Source organism: Protopterus annectens, chromosome 6.part0, assembly GCF_019279795.1.
Source record: "Protopterus annectens isolate FY-2018-M chromosome 6.part0, PAN1.0, whole genome shotgun sequence".
Lineage (NCBI taxonomy): Eukaryota > Metazoa > Chordata > Ceratodontiformes > Protopteridae > Protopterus > Protopterus annectens.
The window spans coordinates 1836490930-1836509588 of NC_056737.1; the positions used below are offsets into that span (position 1 = coordinate 1836490930).

Here is an 18659-nt window from a genome sequence, read left to right on the forward strand (position 1 = left end):
CAATTCATGTCTGCTTTCTTTGCTGGGGCAGATATGAAAGGAAATAAATCCTTTCACACTGTGGATGTGTGCCTAGAGATCATGGTTTGCACGTTATTTGTACTTAAGTTTAGGAAGACTAAACAGTTGTTAATCTACTTTCCTTCTGAGAGGGAAATGCTTGCAATTGCCAAATAAACCTTTTCCAAGTGAGTTGTTAGTTGCATTATCTTTTGCAGTTAGACAGTAAACTGCCTGCTGGAAAATGCTGAGGTCAAAGGCTGTGCCACAAGAGGGTGTCAAACAACCATGTAAAAGATGGTGAAATCATAAGTCACTTCACTAGAATCATAATGGCTTCCACTGCTTGCCTTAAGAATGTCTCCACTACAGACATCAACAGCTTGACCACTTGGTCATCAGTGCATGCTGTCACAAAATGTTATTGCCTCAAACATGACATATCTGGCTTCCTTTAGTACACCTATAATTCAAGGTTTTGCCCTCTGAACTTTGGTCCCTGGCTGTACTATGGAGCCCTCCACTCCAGCAGATTTACTGCTTGGGATTTAACCCCAGTCATTTATGAGTCAAGGAAGGTCTTCATTGTTAGCTATATCTGGTATGCTCTTACCTTATCAATTGATCTATGAATGGGCCATCTACAGTGAGTTCTGGATACTGTTTAGGTGGTCCCCCTTTATTTGGACAGCCCTTCTTCCAACTTTAGCTACTGAAGTTCATGGGCAAGTACATATCTGTGTATCCCATTGTAGCAAGATAGATATCTGTTATTTCTCTAATCCCATTTCATTAATCTGGTAGTTCTGTAAAATTTCCATCCCCCAAGCTAGTGCAACCTCACACGTAGTCATATTTAGTAAAGGGGGTACAGAGGGAAAAGCACACTACATGCGATACATAGGGAGTGTGCCCTCTTACACATACACTTCACTTTGGACTCTTTTATTTTATTGCTGTGTCACAATTTCATGGAACTTCTCTGCTGATGAATGGTACTTGAAGAAACACCCCACATCCAAATGTGCTCGCTAGTGGTTGGAGAAGAGCTAGTGAGCTCAGGGGCTGTAGTCAGCAGATGAATTCACAGTATGTTTTGTCGTGGATGTATGCACCTCTGAGCATGATGGCAGATTTTGTTTGATGGAGAAAAGGAGCCTAGTTGAAGAAGGCTCATTTTAAATGGGCCAGTACAATAAATATGTTTCTGTTATTTATCGTAGATAATGTATAATGAAAAGTAACCTACTTGCATCCACAACACACTTGTTTGATTTGTTAGATAACTGATATTGTCACATTTTTGTAGGTAAAATATTTTGATTTCTTTGAAGATGTATATAAATTATAGAAAGGTACTACAAAAAGGTTGTTTAAAGTTAAATTAGATCTTTCAGAATTTTAGTAAATTAAATCTTTTGAGTCAGCAGTTGTAAAAGTTAATCACTGATAAGAGGTATTAACCGCGATTTTGGCTTGCTAAGGTTTTACCTTTTTTAAAAATCATATCTGCTTGGACACTGGATTTCTGTAATGTACGTAAGCATTTGTCACATTTTCCCTAATTTTTTAATTTTCTTTTGTCACATGCTCAAATTCATCTCCTACTGTTTTTATTTGAGGCTCTATAGCTACCTTTCAAATGTATAGAACCCATTACTATAAGTTGTGGGCAATGGACAAAATAAATATTGAGTCAAAATGAAAAGCAGCAAATTTTGATATTTGCTGTTATACCATTAAAATTTTTGGGGTGCTCCAAACCCCTGCATTCCAGTGTGTGTGTGTGTGTGTGTGTTTGTGTGTATGTATGTGTGTGTGTGGTGGGGGGGGGGGGCTGCTCTACTTGCATGCCTGCTTTGTGTTCACTAGCTCCAAGGTCACTGCATATTATAAGGGGAATACGTCAGCATCACAGCATCAGATTTTGTATATATACTGTTTTGCCACATTTGCATTTGTTGGCTACTGTTCTGAGGATTTATAGTGTAGAACACTGATAAATAGGTTCATAGGTAAGCACTAGGCTAGCTGCCATTGTGGACCATTTTAAACCTAGTATATTTCCATTTTGGTGCTTGAATTAACCTATCCCATTTGATGTTAGATTGGCATTACCCATCCCATGGTAGATAACTTTATATTACCTCTGTTGTGAATAACTGGGATCACACACTATAAATAATTTGAAGGGACCTGTGCATGGGACAAAGCATTTAGGAGCTGCTTCGGTCCATTAGTAGTACAGAGGGCTGTCCATGGTAAATGTTTTGTTTCCCATCCATAGATTCAAGTTGAGCTTGAATATGGAATGGGGAGAAGCTTTGTTTTGCATGGAGAGGGAATCTGTTCTGGAGCAGCATTATCCTCTGTGAGGTATAGCTATCCCTCCAAACTGTTATGTTGATGGAAAAGGTTTAGATCCCTAAGCTGAGTTTTTCTGATGCCATATGACTTGCTGATGTGCAGTAAATGCAGCAGTATTGAGTTGGAGGATGACCCGTATGCCAGACATAGGTCACCTCTTAGCAGTTGGTAGGATACTCAGTACAGTGACAGGAGTTTGTCAGTCCATGTAGGATGTATTGTTTAGGCCTTATATCCTTATCTCTGGGAGTTCCAGTTGTTTCTTGTTTCTGGACAGATACATACCAAAGGAAGCATTATACTCGGTGACTGGCCTAATGAGGGCTGAGTAAAGGAGTGCAATGACATCCCTAGATCCAGACACAATTCCTTAGTTTATAACCTATGCAATATGGAAGGACTTTCTTATGACAGTGGACACATGTTAGTCGAAAGTTAGGTCACTGTTCACACAATTTCCCAAATCCCAAACGACTGGATCAACTGTTAGGGGTGTGTTGTCAATGTGGTAGTTCACCAGGGTAGAGGACATACCAAAGGTTATGATGCATTTTGGCATTTAGTTTCATTCTATGATTTTTGGCACTAGTTATTTATTTAGAGCAAATCTTCTTGCTGGATAGCCAAGTCATTTGGGGATTTATTGACTGCTTGTAGCTTGCTGTCATCTAAAAACTTAGTCAGCGAGAACTCTTTGGTATAGGGTTGTACATCAGAGAAGTAGATGCCAAACAGAAGAGGTTCCAGCACAGAACCCTGTGGGAGCCAATGAATGATCGGTCTCTTTGTGGAAGTAGCATCACTTATTTTAATTTCCTACATCCTGTCTGTGAGCTAGTTGGTAACCTAGCGGGTGACATAGGGTTTTATTATTAGTTTGTTTAGCTTTTCTGTTATGCCTGAGTGAGAGATTGTGTCAGAAGCTTTGGCCAAGTTGAGGTATGTGGTTTGTACTCTTTTACCTGTATCTGTTGCTTTGGTAATCTTTTCAGAAAAAGTCCACCTGGTTGAGTAAACATGACCTGCCCTTGATGAATCCAAACTGAGATGGGTCCAGTGTTTGGAGGTTCCCAATATCCTTGTTGTTCAGTACCATTATAAGTCTTTCCATGACTTTGCATATAAGGCTGGTCAGACTTGGGTTTGTAATTGCCTGGGTCTGTGGAAGGTCATCTCTGTTCTCCATTCTCTTGGTCCAAAACATGTATGGAGGCTGAGGTTGAACAATGTCATGGAGTGGCTAAATCATGCTATTTAAGATGTATCCAGGTATGTTGTCAGGACCCATTGACGCAGTATTTTTAGCTTATAGTAGCACTTTAAGGGCCGGGCTTGTATGATAACTGGAAGCGAGAATGTTTCTTGAGGAGCAGGTGGAGAGGACAGAGGGGTAAAGTTAGAGCCAGATTTATTGGCCAGTAGGTTTGCCATGTTTTCAGCCTCAATGTAGGTAACATTGTTCATAATCAGCTCCATGCATTGCTACATTGTGCCTTTGAGATTACAAACATAACTAAAATTTCCTTTTGATTGTCTTTGGCTTGGATAGCTATTTTAGCCTCACTTTATTTTGGTAGATTTTATTAAGCTCCTGAAGTGTTAGTTTATTTCAGTGATGAGGGCTGTCTCATTTTGGGAATTACTCTTATTTATGGTCAAAATTATCTTCCTTGTATAGTAAAGCTTGTTGATATTATGGTTCCACCATGTAGGTTTGTTTCTGGGGTTTGCCCTGTGCCTTTTCCTAGAAGTTACAGCTGCGATGCAGCTGTTCACATGTTGGCATAGTGTGGTGGTGGTTTCTGCATATTCAGTGGAGCTAACTGGGATTGGTGTTGATTTGAAGCTTGCCAGTGTATCAATTAGGAGTAGATAGTTTGTGTTAGAGAAATTTCTAAAGGTACCATGGGTGAAGGGGATCTCTAGAGACTGCTTTATGGTCAGGCTTAACAATTGGCGAAGACATGCAAGGGATATGGAGCAAGATGCCCTCATATTAGAAAGGACAAGATCCATGTTGTTCTTCCCCCTAGTTGGTACTTTGACTAATCATTCCAGGATGTTTGTATTGACAAAGTCCAGGAATCTTTGGGCTTGTGCACTAGTGGTGGTGTATGTTTCCCAGTCTGTAGTTGGACAGTTTAAATCATAAAGGAACATGGTATTGGATCAATGCTGAGTGAGTCTAGTTCCTGTAGATAAGCATTGCAGCTTTCATGGGTCATAATAATGAACAATCATTATCATGAATAATGACCAATTACAAGCTTAGCCTAGGTCACATCATAGTGTAACAAAACAATTTACATTATACAAATACCAATGATTTACATCTATGAGTAAGCATATAAAATCTGGCAGTATATACATAGAATGTCTAATAAACCAAATAGGTTTACAGTTACATACACGGAACAGAAATGGGAGGATAGAGTTAAAGTAGGACGAATAGAAATAGTGGAGATGATGAGCACAGTAGCTAAGTTAGGAAGGCTTGTAGAGACCAGTAAGGTAGAAGAGGGGACTAGATTATGCATAGTTGGTTTAGAGTAGTAAAGGTATGGTAAGCTGAACCACTGTTTAAGAAGGTCTATATTAGAACACAGACAAAGCCATTAATCAAACGGCCTAATCATTGAAAATGCCAGAGATAGAAGTGTGTTTTGTGAGATTGCGGTACAGTGAATATTAGAAAATTTGCTCTTCCCTCACTGTAGTGTGATCTTGGAATTGGTATATATAATTAGTGGGGGGAGCAGCCCCCCACAGAATTGAGTTCTATCACTGGCATTTTTGATGATTAGGGCATTCGCTTAACAGCTTTGTCGGTGTTCTAATATAGACCCGTTTAAGGTGACTGAGTTAATCAGGTGGATCAAATATGTGGGAGGTTGAGGTGCTATGCAGTTGGAGATACTGGTTTAGGTGACGTATCCTTTTACATGCCCCTTCCCAATTACTTTCCTTTAAATTCCTTTAGGATCCTGATTGTATACATTAGTTTATTGATTCTGCCTTTATATGACATACAGTGTACAAAATGACACATTCGGAGCTCTCCCTTGATTTGTGTCCTCTTTAAATTCTAGTAATGAGATCTGCAGAACTTCATTCAGTATTCAAGCTAAGATCTTGCTAACCACCTAAATTAAAAGGTAATGATTGTTTTTCTTTCTGATGACATACTTTTCTCCATACCCCACTGTCTTTCCGGCCTTTCTAGCTGCTCTGTCGCATTGCTCTCTTACCTTCATGCCGTCATGTAAGATACGCCAGTTCCTTTCCTCTCTCACTATCACTATTTCCTCTCCAGATATGCATGACTTTAGTAGCTTGGATGTGTTGTTTTTACTGTACATTTAAGCTGCCTTGTTTTTGGCAGCTCCTCCTTTTTTGTCAAGCCTCTTGTTATCCTTTCCGTACTTTCATTTATATTGACTCAGCTGCCTTTGTCATTAAGAAAAACAGGTGCACACATTCTGTTTCTTTTGCAATGTCGGTTACAAAGACATTAAGAGAGGACTCAGGCTTCATTTAGTATGGTAATGTGTGTGCTGCTACTTATCCATTTTTCTACTTCCTGTTTCCTTAAGACTCTTTCCTAGCTTTTCTAATTTGTTCAGAAAGCTTTTGTGTGGTAATATGTCAGATACCTTATCGAATTCCAGCTCAGGCATATCCACAGCCCTTTGTTGATCTAATGCACCTGGTTACCCATTCAGAGAACTCTGCTGGATTTTATCTAGCATGACCTTCTTACTGTAAATACAAGTATGGGCCACAGTGGCGTCAGATTTTCCAAATGTTTTCTTTTTTGTAGTGACGTCATGATCCCCCCCACCACAAGGTTAAGCTTATAGCCTGGCCTTTTTCAGCCTATGTTTTATTCCTTGTCTTATGAAAGGAAGACATACCTGCCCTTTTCCAGTCTTCTGGAATCTTACCTCATTCTCTCATGATTGTTTAAGCTAGTTCATAGGTTCATTGGTAGGTACTAGGCTATCAGCCCTAGGGCCTATACAAGCCTACCCAAAAAGGTACCCTGGCTTTCGCCACCCAAGAAAATTATTTTCCTGTGCTCTTGTCGAGCAGAGCCCCAGAGTGATCCCCGGGGTGAATTTCCTGTTTCCCATCCAATCATCAAGATTTTTCTTGAAGGGTGCTAATAAGGAGCTTTGTTTGATATAGATAGGTAGTTTCTTGCAGATTATGGGAAGTCTCTGGGACAGAAATCTATCCCTCCAGCATGTTCTGTTTATTGTGGTGTCAAGGTTTAGGTCCCTAGAATGTGTAGCTTGAAGGGATTGGGATTTCTTTAAGTGGAGCATGTCCAACAGCTCTGGGTTTGACATAGCTTTGTATGTTAGGCAGAGATTGCCTCTGAGTAGGCAATATGCGATGGTGTAAAGCTGGAGTTTTTTGAGACGGTCTGTGTAAGACATTTGTTTGAGGCTGGTAATCCTCTTTGTGAGGTATTTCTGTGGCCTTTCCAGTTGTTGTAGATGTCTTGTGAGGTACATACCAAAAGGGGGGTTGTACTCTATAATGGGTCTAATGGGCGACTAGTAGAGGGGAATAGTGACCTCTTTTTTTCCTGGATGTGAAACCTTTTGTGATGAGGTGTGCCATGTAGAAGGATTTCCTGACTACTATGGCGATGTGATTATCAAAGGAGAGATTACTGTCCACCTGTGTCCCAAGGTCTCTTATCTCACTTTCAGTGTTAAGTAGACTACCACCTATGTGGTAGCTCATGGGTACAGAGTTTTTGCCAAAGGGGATGATAATGCACTTTTTGGCATTGAGCTTGAGGCCATGGCTTTGGCACCAGGCATCTGTTTCAATGAGGCCCTTTTGTAGGATGTCCACATCATTAGGAATTTTGATTATGGCTCCTAGTTTGCAGTCATCTGTGAACTTAGTTAGCCAAAGACCTTCTGTGTTAGCCTGTACTTTTAAAAAGTAGATACCAAACATGAGAGGACTCATGATTCAACCCTGTGGTACTCCACTTGTCACTGGTTTGAAGTTGGATTTGGAGTCTTCTACTTTCACAGTGTGGCAGTGTGTCAGTGAGCTAGTTGGCAACCCATCTTGTGACATAGGGATTTATATCTAGTTTAGTGAGTTTATAATTCCAGAGTGGAGGATGATGTCAAACGCCTTGGCGAGATCTAGATAGGCTGTGTGAACCACCTTACTCTCGTCCACGGCTTTGGTGACTGCTTCAAAGAAGTCAGTCAGGTTTAGGAGAACTGATCTGCCTTTTACAAACCCAACTGGGTGGGGTCCAGAGTTTGGAGATTAGTCTTTGTTTATAAGTTCCATGATACATTCCATGGCCTTGCAGACCAGGCTCATTAGGCTAATGGGGCGGTAGTTCCCAGGGTCCATGGTGGCTCCCCTTTTGTGGAGTGGGATAACCGTCTCTGTGCACCATTCAGTGGGCACAACGCCTGAGCTGAGGCTATGATTAAACATGGTACTTAGGTGGGGTGCCAGTTCATTCTGTAGTTCATGTAGAACGCAGCCTGGGATGTTGTCAGGTCCCATGGATGCTGTGTTGTAGGCTTTGGAGAGTCTGGTTTTTACCTGTGCAGCCATGAGTACAGGAACTTTGCATTCTTCCGGTATAGAAATGGGCCCTTTGAGGGGTGGTAAAGTTAGCACTGAACCTATCTGCCAGGATGTTGGCAATATCAGTTGGTTCTGTATATTTAGTGCCATTGTGCTGTAACTTAGAGCAGATCTGAGTGTTGCCATTGAGATTCTTGACATAGCTATAGAATGCTTTGTGGTTGTCTTTAGAATCAGTGGCGATTTTGTTTTCATAACTAGCTTTGGAGGATTTTATGAGGGATCTCAGCTTCTTACTGAGGCTGACCAGGGAGTTCTTCCAGTCATGGGATTTAGACTTTTTTGCAACAGTTTCTTTCTTCTGTTGTAGAGTTTGCTTATGGCAGGGGACCACCAGATTGGCTTCCTTTTTTTTGAGGATAGCATCTTGGTTCTGTTAGGGATAGCATGATCCATGCACTCGTGTAAGTGCTTATAAAGTGCATTTGCGTAGGATTCACCAGTCGTACCTCTTTTGCCATCTGCATGGGTGTCGTGACATTTTCCACTTCTGTCTTAAGAAGCGTGAAGTTGGCTTTGGAGAAATTTTTTACGGTGGTTTCCCTAATAGGGGGTGGGGCGGGATGTGAATGTCTAGGCTGATTAGCTTGTGGTCAGATTTGACCAACGAGGATTTGACCTCTGGTGTGGAACACTGGTCGCCCATGTTGGTAATGACCAAGTCTAGGATATTGCTGCCCCTGGTGGGGGTGTGGATAAGTTGATCTAAGGCATTGGAATTTATGAATTCCAGAAAACTTTGAGCAAAAGAGTTGGTACATGAGTAGTTTTCCCAGTTAATGGTGGGGTAGTTGAAATCACCCATTATTAAGGTGTTGGGTTGTACCCTAATATTTCCCAGTGTATCAAGAAATGAGGAGTGGGAATCCTGGGACATGGTGGGGGATCTGTAACAAGTTGGGTCTAGGATATTGCTGACCCTGGTGGAGGTGTGGATAAGTTGATCAAAGGCGTTGGAATTTATGAATTCCAGAGAACGTTGAGCAAAAGAGTTGGTACATGAGTAGTTTTCCCAGTTAATGGTGGGGTAGTTGAAATCGCCCATTTTTAAGGTGTTGGGTTGTACCCTAATATTTTCCAGTGTATCAAGAAATGAGCAGTGGGCCTCCTGGGGCATGGTGAGGGATCTGTAGCAAGTTACAGTTTGGATTGCGGTCTTGCCCAGAGTTAGCTGCACTTGGAACTAGCCTGGAGGTGTGGATATCCTTAATTAATATGCACACGCCTCCACCTTTAGTGTTTCAGTCCAGGTTAGGTGGCCAAAAGGTGTGGTATGAATTATAGCCTGGTAATGCAGGGGTGCTCTCTGGAGCCTTGAACCAAGTCTCTGTCACTGCACAGATGTCGATGTTCTCCATTTTAAGGAGTGCCTCGAGTGAATGCATTTTGAGGTTTAGACTTCTGGCATTGAGTAGCATTACGCTCAGATTTTGCTTGCTTGTACCTGTTATGGTGGTGAATTTGTCATTTGAACCTTGCCTAAAAAAAGGCACAGTAGGGGTGGCAAGAGCCTTAGCCAGTATCCGGAATCCCATGGGCGATAGGTGCAGGCCATCTCTTGCAAAGCATCGCGATCTGTCGATCATGTCATCTCAGGCAAACAGATACTGGGTCCCCTTAGAATGACACCAGAAGCTTAGCCAGTTGTTGAAGTCAGTCATTTTGTCCTTGTACTGTGGTATCATTCTGGGTGATGGCAGGATGCTACTCAGGGCTAGGGTCATACCTGCCTGGGCTACAAGATCGGGAGCTCCTCCAGGTCTCTTCTCATGTAGTCCAGAGAGGTACGTCTCAGGTCATTCACACTAACATGGGCAATGACAGAGTCATATTTGAACTTGTTGTGGAGTGACCTGATTGCGTGCGTTATGTGGCGGATCCTGGCCGGAGGTGTGGATATCCTTAATTAATATGGACACCCATCCAGTTTTAGTGTTTTGGTCCAGGTTAGGTGGCCGAAAGGTGTGGTATGAATTATAGCCTGGTAATGCAGGGGTGCTCTCTGGAGCCTTGAACCAGGTCTCTGTCACTGCACAGATGTCAATGTTCTCCATTTTAAGGAGTGCCTCTCGAGTGAATGCATTTTGAGGTTTAGACTTCTGGCATTGAGTAGCATTACCCTTAGATTTTGCTTGCTTGTACCTGTTATGGTGGTGAATTTGTCATTTGAACCTTGCCTAAAAAAGGCACAATAGGGGTGGCAAGAGCCTTCCGGAATCCCATGGGTGACAGGTGCAGGCCATCTCTGGCAAAGCATCGTGGTCTGTCGATCATGTCATCTCAGGCAAACAGATACTGGATCCCCTTAGAATGACACCAGAAGCTTAGCCAGTTGTTGAAGTCACTAATTTTGTCCTTGTACTGTAGTATCATTCTGGGCGATGGCAGGATGCTATTCAAGGCTATGGTCATACCTGCCTGGGCTACAAGATTGGAGAGCTCCTCCAGGTCTCTTTTCATGTAGTCCAGGGAGGTACGTCTCAGGTCATTCACACTAACATGGACAATGGCAGAATCATATTTGAACTTGTTATGGAGTGACCTGATTGCGTGCGTTATGTGGCGGATCCTGGCACCCGACAGGCAGCTGACAGTAACTTTCTCCTTGTTTAGCCTGGTGAGTGGAACATCGGTGTGCCTGACTATAGAGTCACCTATGACTAGAGTGTTGGGTACGTTGTTATGCCTTATGGGCTATGGTTGAGTGGCACACTGAGTTTGTGGGCTATGTGTCATTTGGGTTGTGTTGGGGGGTGGAGGTTGCATGCATTTTGTGGTGAGTGTGGTGTGGTGTTGTGCAAGTGTTTACCTTCTCCTCTTGACTGTCCAGTCCAGTCTTGGGTGAAGAGAGCTTTGCTTCCAGTTTGGCTATATAAGTGCATCTCTCACAGGTTGTAGTGTTGGGTGATAGGAGGAGAGGGTTGTCTGTGTACATGAGGCAATTGCTGCATTGCCCCAAGATGCCCAGATTCATCAGGTAGACAGGAGAAAACACCGGGATCTGACCCTTAGACATGCCTGGATAGGTGCTCATTTATTAAGTACTAAAAACTGTTTTTCTCTAGACAAGTGAGGAAAGGTGTGTGCTGTAGTAATTTTTAGCTTATTTAGTGCTTACAAAGAGTTCTGAACAAGTCCTGAGCTCAAAGAAATGGATTTGAGTGATAAAACTAAAAAACTGGTAGTTCTAAGGGAAAATTTGACGAGCCGACTTTATGGCGCCAGGAACAGTTTAACTCTAGCTAAGCGGTGATGCATAAAGTGTATTTTTTTATATATATAACAGTAGCAAATGAGCAAACTGATTTAAACAAATTAACCAATAAAAAGCTAAAAACTGAGCCCTGTTCCAGCAGTCTTCGATCAGACGAGTTCTAACTGCACACTCCTGCCACTAGGGTGCAGTAGAACCTTTTCCAAAAAAAATATGGTCTGGATTAGTGCTCAAATTATACAAACAAAGCTAGATTCAGCAGGTTTGAATTTAGTCTGTGCTACAGCAAACAAGGCGTACCAATTTCCGAAAGAAACAGTTCAAATAAGCAGGCATAATAAGCCTTTAACCAGAAACTCCCAGCTCAGAAGAACAGAATCTACCCTCTCCTCCCACAAGAGTGCAGACCATACCTTCTTAATATAAAGTAACCAGAACAAATACACTCTTAGAATAACAGACACTAAGCCTTCAATCAGCAACTCCCAACTTAGAAGGATGTAAGCTACCTGTCCTGCCATAACAGTGCAGACCACAAACCTTCTTAATGTAAAACAACTGGTCTAAAGCCCAAGTGCTTCACCCAAGGGCTTGGAATAACAGTTACAATTCAATCGGGCTACTAACAAGCAGCAATAAATGCAGCAGAATAAATGCAATAAAGTAGGAAGAAACACAAATACAGTAAAAGCAGATGAATAAAGTGCAATTTTTTATATATAACAATAGAAAACGAGCAAACTTATGTAAACAAATTAACCAGTAAAAAAGCTCAAAACTGAGCCCTGTTCCAGCAGTCTTCAATCAGACAAGTTCTAACTTGCACACTCCTGCCACTAGGGTGCAGGTGAACCTTCTCCAAAAAAGATGGCCTGGATTAGTGCTCAAGTTATACAAACAAAGCTAGATTCAGCATGCCTGAATCTAGTCTATGCTACAGCAAACAAGGCGCACCAATTTCAGAAAGAACAGTTCAGATAAGCAGGCACAATAATCCTTTAACCAGAAATTCCCAGCTCAGAAGGGCAGAATCTAATCTCTCCTCCCACAAGAGTGCAGACCACAAACCTTCTTAATGTAAAACAACTGGCCTGAAGCCTAAGTGCTTAAACCAGAAATAATACACTTTTAGAATAACAGGCACGGAGCCTTCAATCAGCAATTCCCTATTTAGAAGGATGTAAGCTATCTGTCCTGCCACAACAATGCAGACCACAAACCTTCTGAATGTAAAACAACTGGTCTGAAGCCCAAGTGCTTAAACCAAAAGGCTTAGAATAACAGTTACAATTTAATCAGGCTACCATCAAGCAATAATAAATGCAGCAGAATAAATACAACTGAGTACTTTTAAGAAGAGGCAAAATAAAGTGCAATTTTTTTTTTTTTTTTTTTAGCAAAGTGCAAGGAGAGAGGAAGGAGGAGCAGACGTTAAGAACCTAAGTGGGTTCGCCTTCTCAAATGCTCTCTCTGTATATAGTATTTTATAAGTAAGTTAGTTCAGTTTAGGTTAGTGACTACAGCACTAAGACATCATTTCACCCATGATATTTGAAGTACATTAAAGCAATATAGTATATTTGACAATTTATGACATGATTCTTAAATGTCTGTAAAAGAACTGTCTTAAAACAACTGAAGTAGAGCATGACGTGTGGAGTATGTGTGTGAAATTCGGTATGTATTAACATAACTAAAATGAGCTATTACTACAGTCAGAAATTAAGAATGCATCATGGATAAAGAGCTGAAATGAAAATGTAGGTAAGTGTATGGCTATTAGTGTTGGGTGTTGGGGTGGTGAGGGAGTAGTGCAAGGAAAAAGAAACCCTTATTAAGGAGGGGTGTGTCAGGGTGAGAAAAAAAAGCTGACAGTGATGAAGGAAAATAAATGCTACCTTAAGAACAGTTGTAAAAGTTGATTGCCAGTCCAGTGATAATTTTGTCCAGAAGGTCTGATATCTAAAAGGAATGTAGGGTGATGGTTTGTGAAGGGCAATTGCATGTTTTGCTTATCATTGTATATAACAGGATGTTTCTGAGGTGGAGTCTGTGGGAAGGCAGTTGTGTAGGGGTGACTGTTTTGTAGATTAGGTTTGCTATTGAATAATTCTCTTGTAGTTCAGTGGAGTGAATATTGCTTTGTTGAGTGTGGTACATTGGAGCTCAGTTTATAGGGACAGCACAAAGGTTACAAAAGGCTCTATTTGATATGTTGGGGGTTAGAGATATTGCAGGAAAAGTTGCATGTGATGAGAATGAAGTAGTAAAACATTACATGTGACATGAATGAGTAGTTTTTGGTCTGTTTTTGGCAATGGCACTGAAGTTGATCAAAAGCTTGTATTTGTGCTAGGAACTTGCAAATAACTGTATTTACATGTGATTTAATAGAAAAGGGGAATCAATCCAGAGTGCTACATGGGAATGTATATGTGTAGGTGCATGTATATATAATTACTGTAGGTGTCCAATTATTATGTAAAGGTGTGTACTCCATATCTAACAGGAGCTCTTTGTATTATCTTCTGTTACTCCCGCTCTACCCTTACCAGTCCCTCTGCCTCCCATTCCTTGTGAGCTTTGGAGACCTAGAATGGTCATCTGGCCAGGTCAGACATAACCAAGGGACACTCTTCATACAGGAGTCCCAATAGCCAGACCTTAACTATAAGTGCTTCAGACATGGTGTGGGTAGCCCATACAACAGGCTACATTCTTCTCCAGTAATCAGGACTGATAAGACACTGTACAACTGTGTATGAATGTATCATAATGTACATGTTACAGTAGAGTAATGTACTAAAAGTGATAATACTGAATTTTAAATCCTTTCATAAGTTTCAGCAGCTGTTTTATTCCTCTGCCATGGGCATCAAAAGTAAACTCCTGTCTGAGCAAACCTTTTCTTAATGGCTTGCCTGCTGTATACTGTCTTGCCTTGTAAAGCATGTCACTACGTACTACCTTGCCTTATTCAACAGGGCAAAAACCTAACTCAGTGCAGCTCAGTGTATGGTCTTGCAACCAAAGGCTCTCCTAGCCATATTTCTAGAATGTATGTACTGTACATTTGTGCTGCTGTGAATTGTTTCTCAGGGCATATCTTCATTTATTGCTTCTTCTGCCCTACAGAATACCAATGGCTTCAGTTGCACATTGTTGCAGAATCTCTTGGCATAATATAAACCTTGCTGTCCACCTCTCCTTTTGGCAAGAAGTATCACACTGCATAAGGTTGTGTTTTTTTAATGTGTCAACTTGCTGCAGAAGCACCACCTCTCTCTCTCTCTCTCTCTCTCTATATATATATATATATATATATATATATATATACACACACACACACACACACACACACACACACACACACACACACACACACACGCACACACATGGTTTATTTCACTTTTAAGCAAATTAAACTCACTAGGGATAGCCTAAGAGTCTTGTACGTTTAGATGACTTGCTCAGAGTTGTACATTTTCTTACGTGAATATCGAGGAAAACAACATCAGAACTAAAGGCTAAAGCTCTTTAGAAGTTCATAGCCTTAACCTTCCAAGTTAAACTGTTAGATGCTCTGACTTTTGAAGTAAAATAGAGGTAAGTATGTGACAGTGTACCATATTAAGTTTTCTAGAGACTTCCCTACAGTAATTAGGTTCAACTTTTATCCCAGCAGGACTGGTACTAGTGTTTGTTGAAAACTTTATTTTTTTTATTAATTTATCTAGATCCTAATGAAAACCATTTTCAGACAATGTATAGGTCATTGATTTAAATAATCATTACCAATAACAACGTGATGCTAAAGATTCTAGATTAATGGATTGTAGATTACAGATGATAACAGGAATGGCTGGAGTTGTAATTAACATGGGATAGTCTTCCTGAAGTGGTTGTCAAATCAAAATGTATCAGAATTCAGGACTGCATTTAGTAATTCTAGGGGGTTGCAGGAAAAAGAAATAGGGTGGTAATTAGCAAGAAATGCAACTTATCACCTAGATAAGAAAATGGGTGAATTTGATGAGCCAAGTTGTTATTTTCCATGAAAATTATGAAAGGTATACTTTGGTTAATGTGAAAATAATTACCCACTGTGTATAGCAGATGATTTATGACTGTGAAAGAACCAGTGATACTAAGGTCTCAACTAGGTTACTGTGGTTCCTCTTTCCTCTAATCGTATAATAGCGCAACTTTTGTAACATGAAATCAAGCATTTTAAACTGGTGTAAATACTTTTTTTAGACATCCTTGAACTATGTCCACTTTGATAAATATCGTATTAAATCAGGGTATTCGTACCTTGTTAAAATCAAAATTTCTAATGTTAGTGGTCACATTGATATAGCACACCAAGAAGAACAAAGCTGTGACAACCAAGTATCAGCACAACTAACTATCCAGGACTGGAGCAAGAAACTGGTTCTTTAGGTCCAGAAACTCACTATTTTTAATTTGTAACAAAGATTCCAGCAAGATTGGAATTGCTTGCCATCTTCGGGAGGGGAGACAAATTAGTGCATTTAAATTAGAACATTCATTTGCTAAAATTCCCCATATTTATTTATTTATTTTATTTAATACAGTTTGATGACCGGGATAGTCCATTGGGCCTGGAAGAGCCCATTGTCAGTGGAGGCCCAGAGAGAAAAGCGCCACAGGATATAGACAATTTTACAATAGTTACACAAAAGTAAATAAAGTAGTAGAACAGTGAAAAATACAGAGGTAATATACAATTTGTTAAAAAAAAAGACACATAGTTTCAAATCCTAGGCATTTCAGATGAAAAAAATGTAAGTAAAACATTTATGTACTGATAAAAAAACAAGCCTTTTTTTTTTTTTTTTTTTTTAAGTTGGAAATATAAGGAGAGGACAGAGAGAAGAAGGTGAGGTAGGAGCGGTGAAAGGTTGCATATACTGGAGAAAGGGAGTAGGTTGGGGGGGAGTTTATGAGGTATAGGGTATATTCATCTGAACTAGTTGATTCTTCTTGCCATAGTAGTTCTGGCAGAGGCTGAGTGGTTTAATACCAACTTGCAAGAATTTTGACATGGTCTTCATTCCATGGCAGAGCTAGAAGTGTGGACAGTACTATCCCAGCATGTTTACAGTTTATCAGTTCCATGGCAGAGCTAGATGTGGGGACCATACCATCCCAACATGTTTAGTTTGTCAATTCCATGGCAGAGCTAAATGTGTGGACAATACAATCCCAAAATGTTTACAGTTTGTCAATTCCATGGCAGAGCTAGAAGTGTGGACAGTACCATCCCAACATGCTTACAGTTTGTCAATTCCAAACCAGAGCTAGAAGTGTGGGCAGTACCATCCCAACATGTTTACAGTTTATCAATTCTTTGGCAGAGCTAGAAGTGTAGACAGTACCATCCCAACATGTGTTTATCAATTCCATGACAGAGCTAGAAGTATGGACAGTATCATCCCAACATGTTTACAGTTTGTAATTTCCATGGCAGAGCTAGAAGTGTGGACAGTACCCTCCCACATGTTTACGGTTTGTCATTTCCATGGCAGAGCTAAAAGTGTGGACAGTACCATTCCAACATGTTTTACAGTTCAACATCACTCAGGCCTCTGGTCCTTTTTATATGGAATTGTATGGGTAGCTCCTGCTGCATTTGTCTGCCCTACAACTTTCAGATTCATTCATTGGTTAAAAAGGGGGACAAAGAAGGGAGCAACAGTACCTCAGTTCTGTTGTCCATCGTTTTTCCAGCTACCCCCTTTCTCATCAAAACCTGACTGAACATTGGAAATGGCAGTGAATAAAAAATGAATGGATGGTATTTAATGCTTGGTTATCTCTACTTAAGTGCCGTCTTTTCCAAATCATCCTCCATTGATCTCCATTACTACATCATCCTTCCTCCAGGGTACAGTTGGTCTGTTTGTAAAAGTTTATAAATGTTGGGGACTGTCATTCAGCATCACAAAGACAGTGTTCTGTTCAAAACAAGCATTCATAATGTTTCACTGAGACAGATGAGCACCCGTTTATCATATTCCATGTTCTCCATGGAATTGAACATTATTCAGGTCAGAATCCGCACAGGATTTGTGGGTACTGTTCCCAGCTTTGGGAAACTTGGTTTGTGCATGTTCATTGGCCTTGGCCTATAGAAAGATACCCATTTAGAAGAGGCCACAAGTGTACCACTATTAATGTCTCTGAAAGATCTTTTGTATCAAGTGTTTATGTCTGATGTTAGTATCACCAGCATAGAGGATATAATTTTCAGACAACAGTTTCCTTAAAATGGATACATTTTTTAGTAGATGCCCACTTTTCAGTTGTACACCATTCTAGAAATAGCCGTGAAGTGGGGTTACTTTTTGGGGGAGCTAAACTGTGTAGAAAATTGAAGTTATCACAGCAGAAAGACCCATTCAGTGGATAGTTCAAAGCATTCAACCTTTTCACAATTAAGATGCCCGGCATCAAGTTTACAAATTTAAATGCAATGGAAGCCTCCATTTATGACTGAAATCAACCTCTTTTCTTAAAAGTAAAGCTGCAGAGTATTCATTTTAATGCCTATTAAACCTTTAAAACTAAAAAAAGCTCTGTGAATTCCCTTAATGCCACAGTGTCCACATGAAGAACTGCAGCTCCGGGTGTCACTAGGTGTGTATTCATGTGTGTACATGTTAATTGAGTAGAAAGCAATGTGTTGTATATTGGAGTTTTTTTTTTAAAAGATAAAAAGTTGGTAAGGGTATCTGTTTAAAATAACTGCTGTGCATTGTACTAATAATCCTTACCTGACTGTGAGTGATGTGGGATTTGCCAGCTAGCCATAAACTTTACCACACAGGCTTTAGTGTCATAGGTAAACTGCATCAGTCATGAATAAATCTTGTGTCATCCACAGTCAGATGGTTATTGTTTATATATTCTATGACATATTTTGCAGTCCAACCTTAAACATGGCCAGATACATTATGCTACTCTTTGGAGAAAAGCATTGAGAAAAAAATGCCTTTCTTGAGAGTTAAAAGAGCATGAGATGGGTGATGAAGGAAAGGAGACGACAGCAAATAGGTAGACCTTACAAACGCAGCTCTGTAACTTCTGTGATGTGTATGGATGGCTTTATGTGCATACGGGGTTGGATTACTGGATCCTGTTGGGAGTCGTCATTGACGGGTAAAGAAGTCCTCATCCCTAGTAGAGGGGATCACTAGTAACTTATGTTCCCCAGTCTTTGCAGGACTTAATATTCTTCTTAGACATGTTTTTCTGCTACTCCTGCAGCTTAAATCGGAAGAGGTTCTGTCTAACCCGAGCTTCACAGTGCTGTCAGAACTCTTGCAGACTTGTTTACAGGAATGGGTCTCCATTCTGTACCAATGATTTTTTTTTTTTAAATTTTACTTACACATTAGAGATACTTTGATTAATT

At 40.5% G+C, this 18659-nt stretch overlaps 1 protein-coding gene across 2 annotated transcripts in view; it reads left to right on the forward strand.

Moving 5' to 3' along the window:
- Positions 1–18659, forward strand: part of NAB1 (NGFI-A binding protein 1) — a 324965-nt gene that overhangs the window by 279749 nt on the left and 26557 nt on the right. The gene's annotated exons all lie outside the window — the stretch shown is intronic.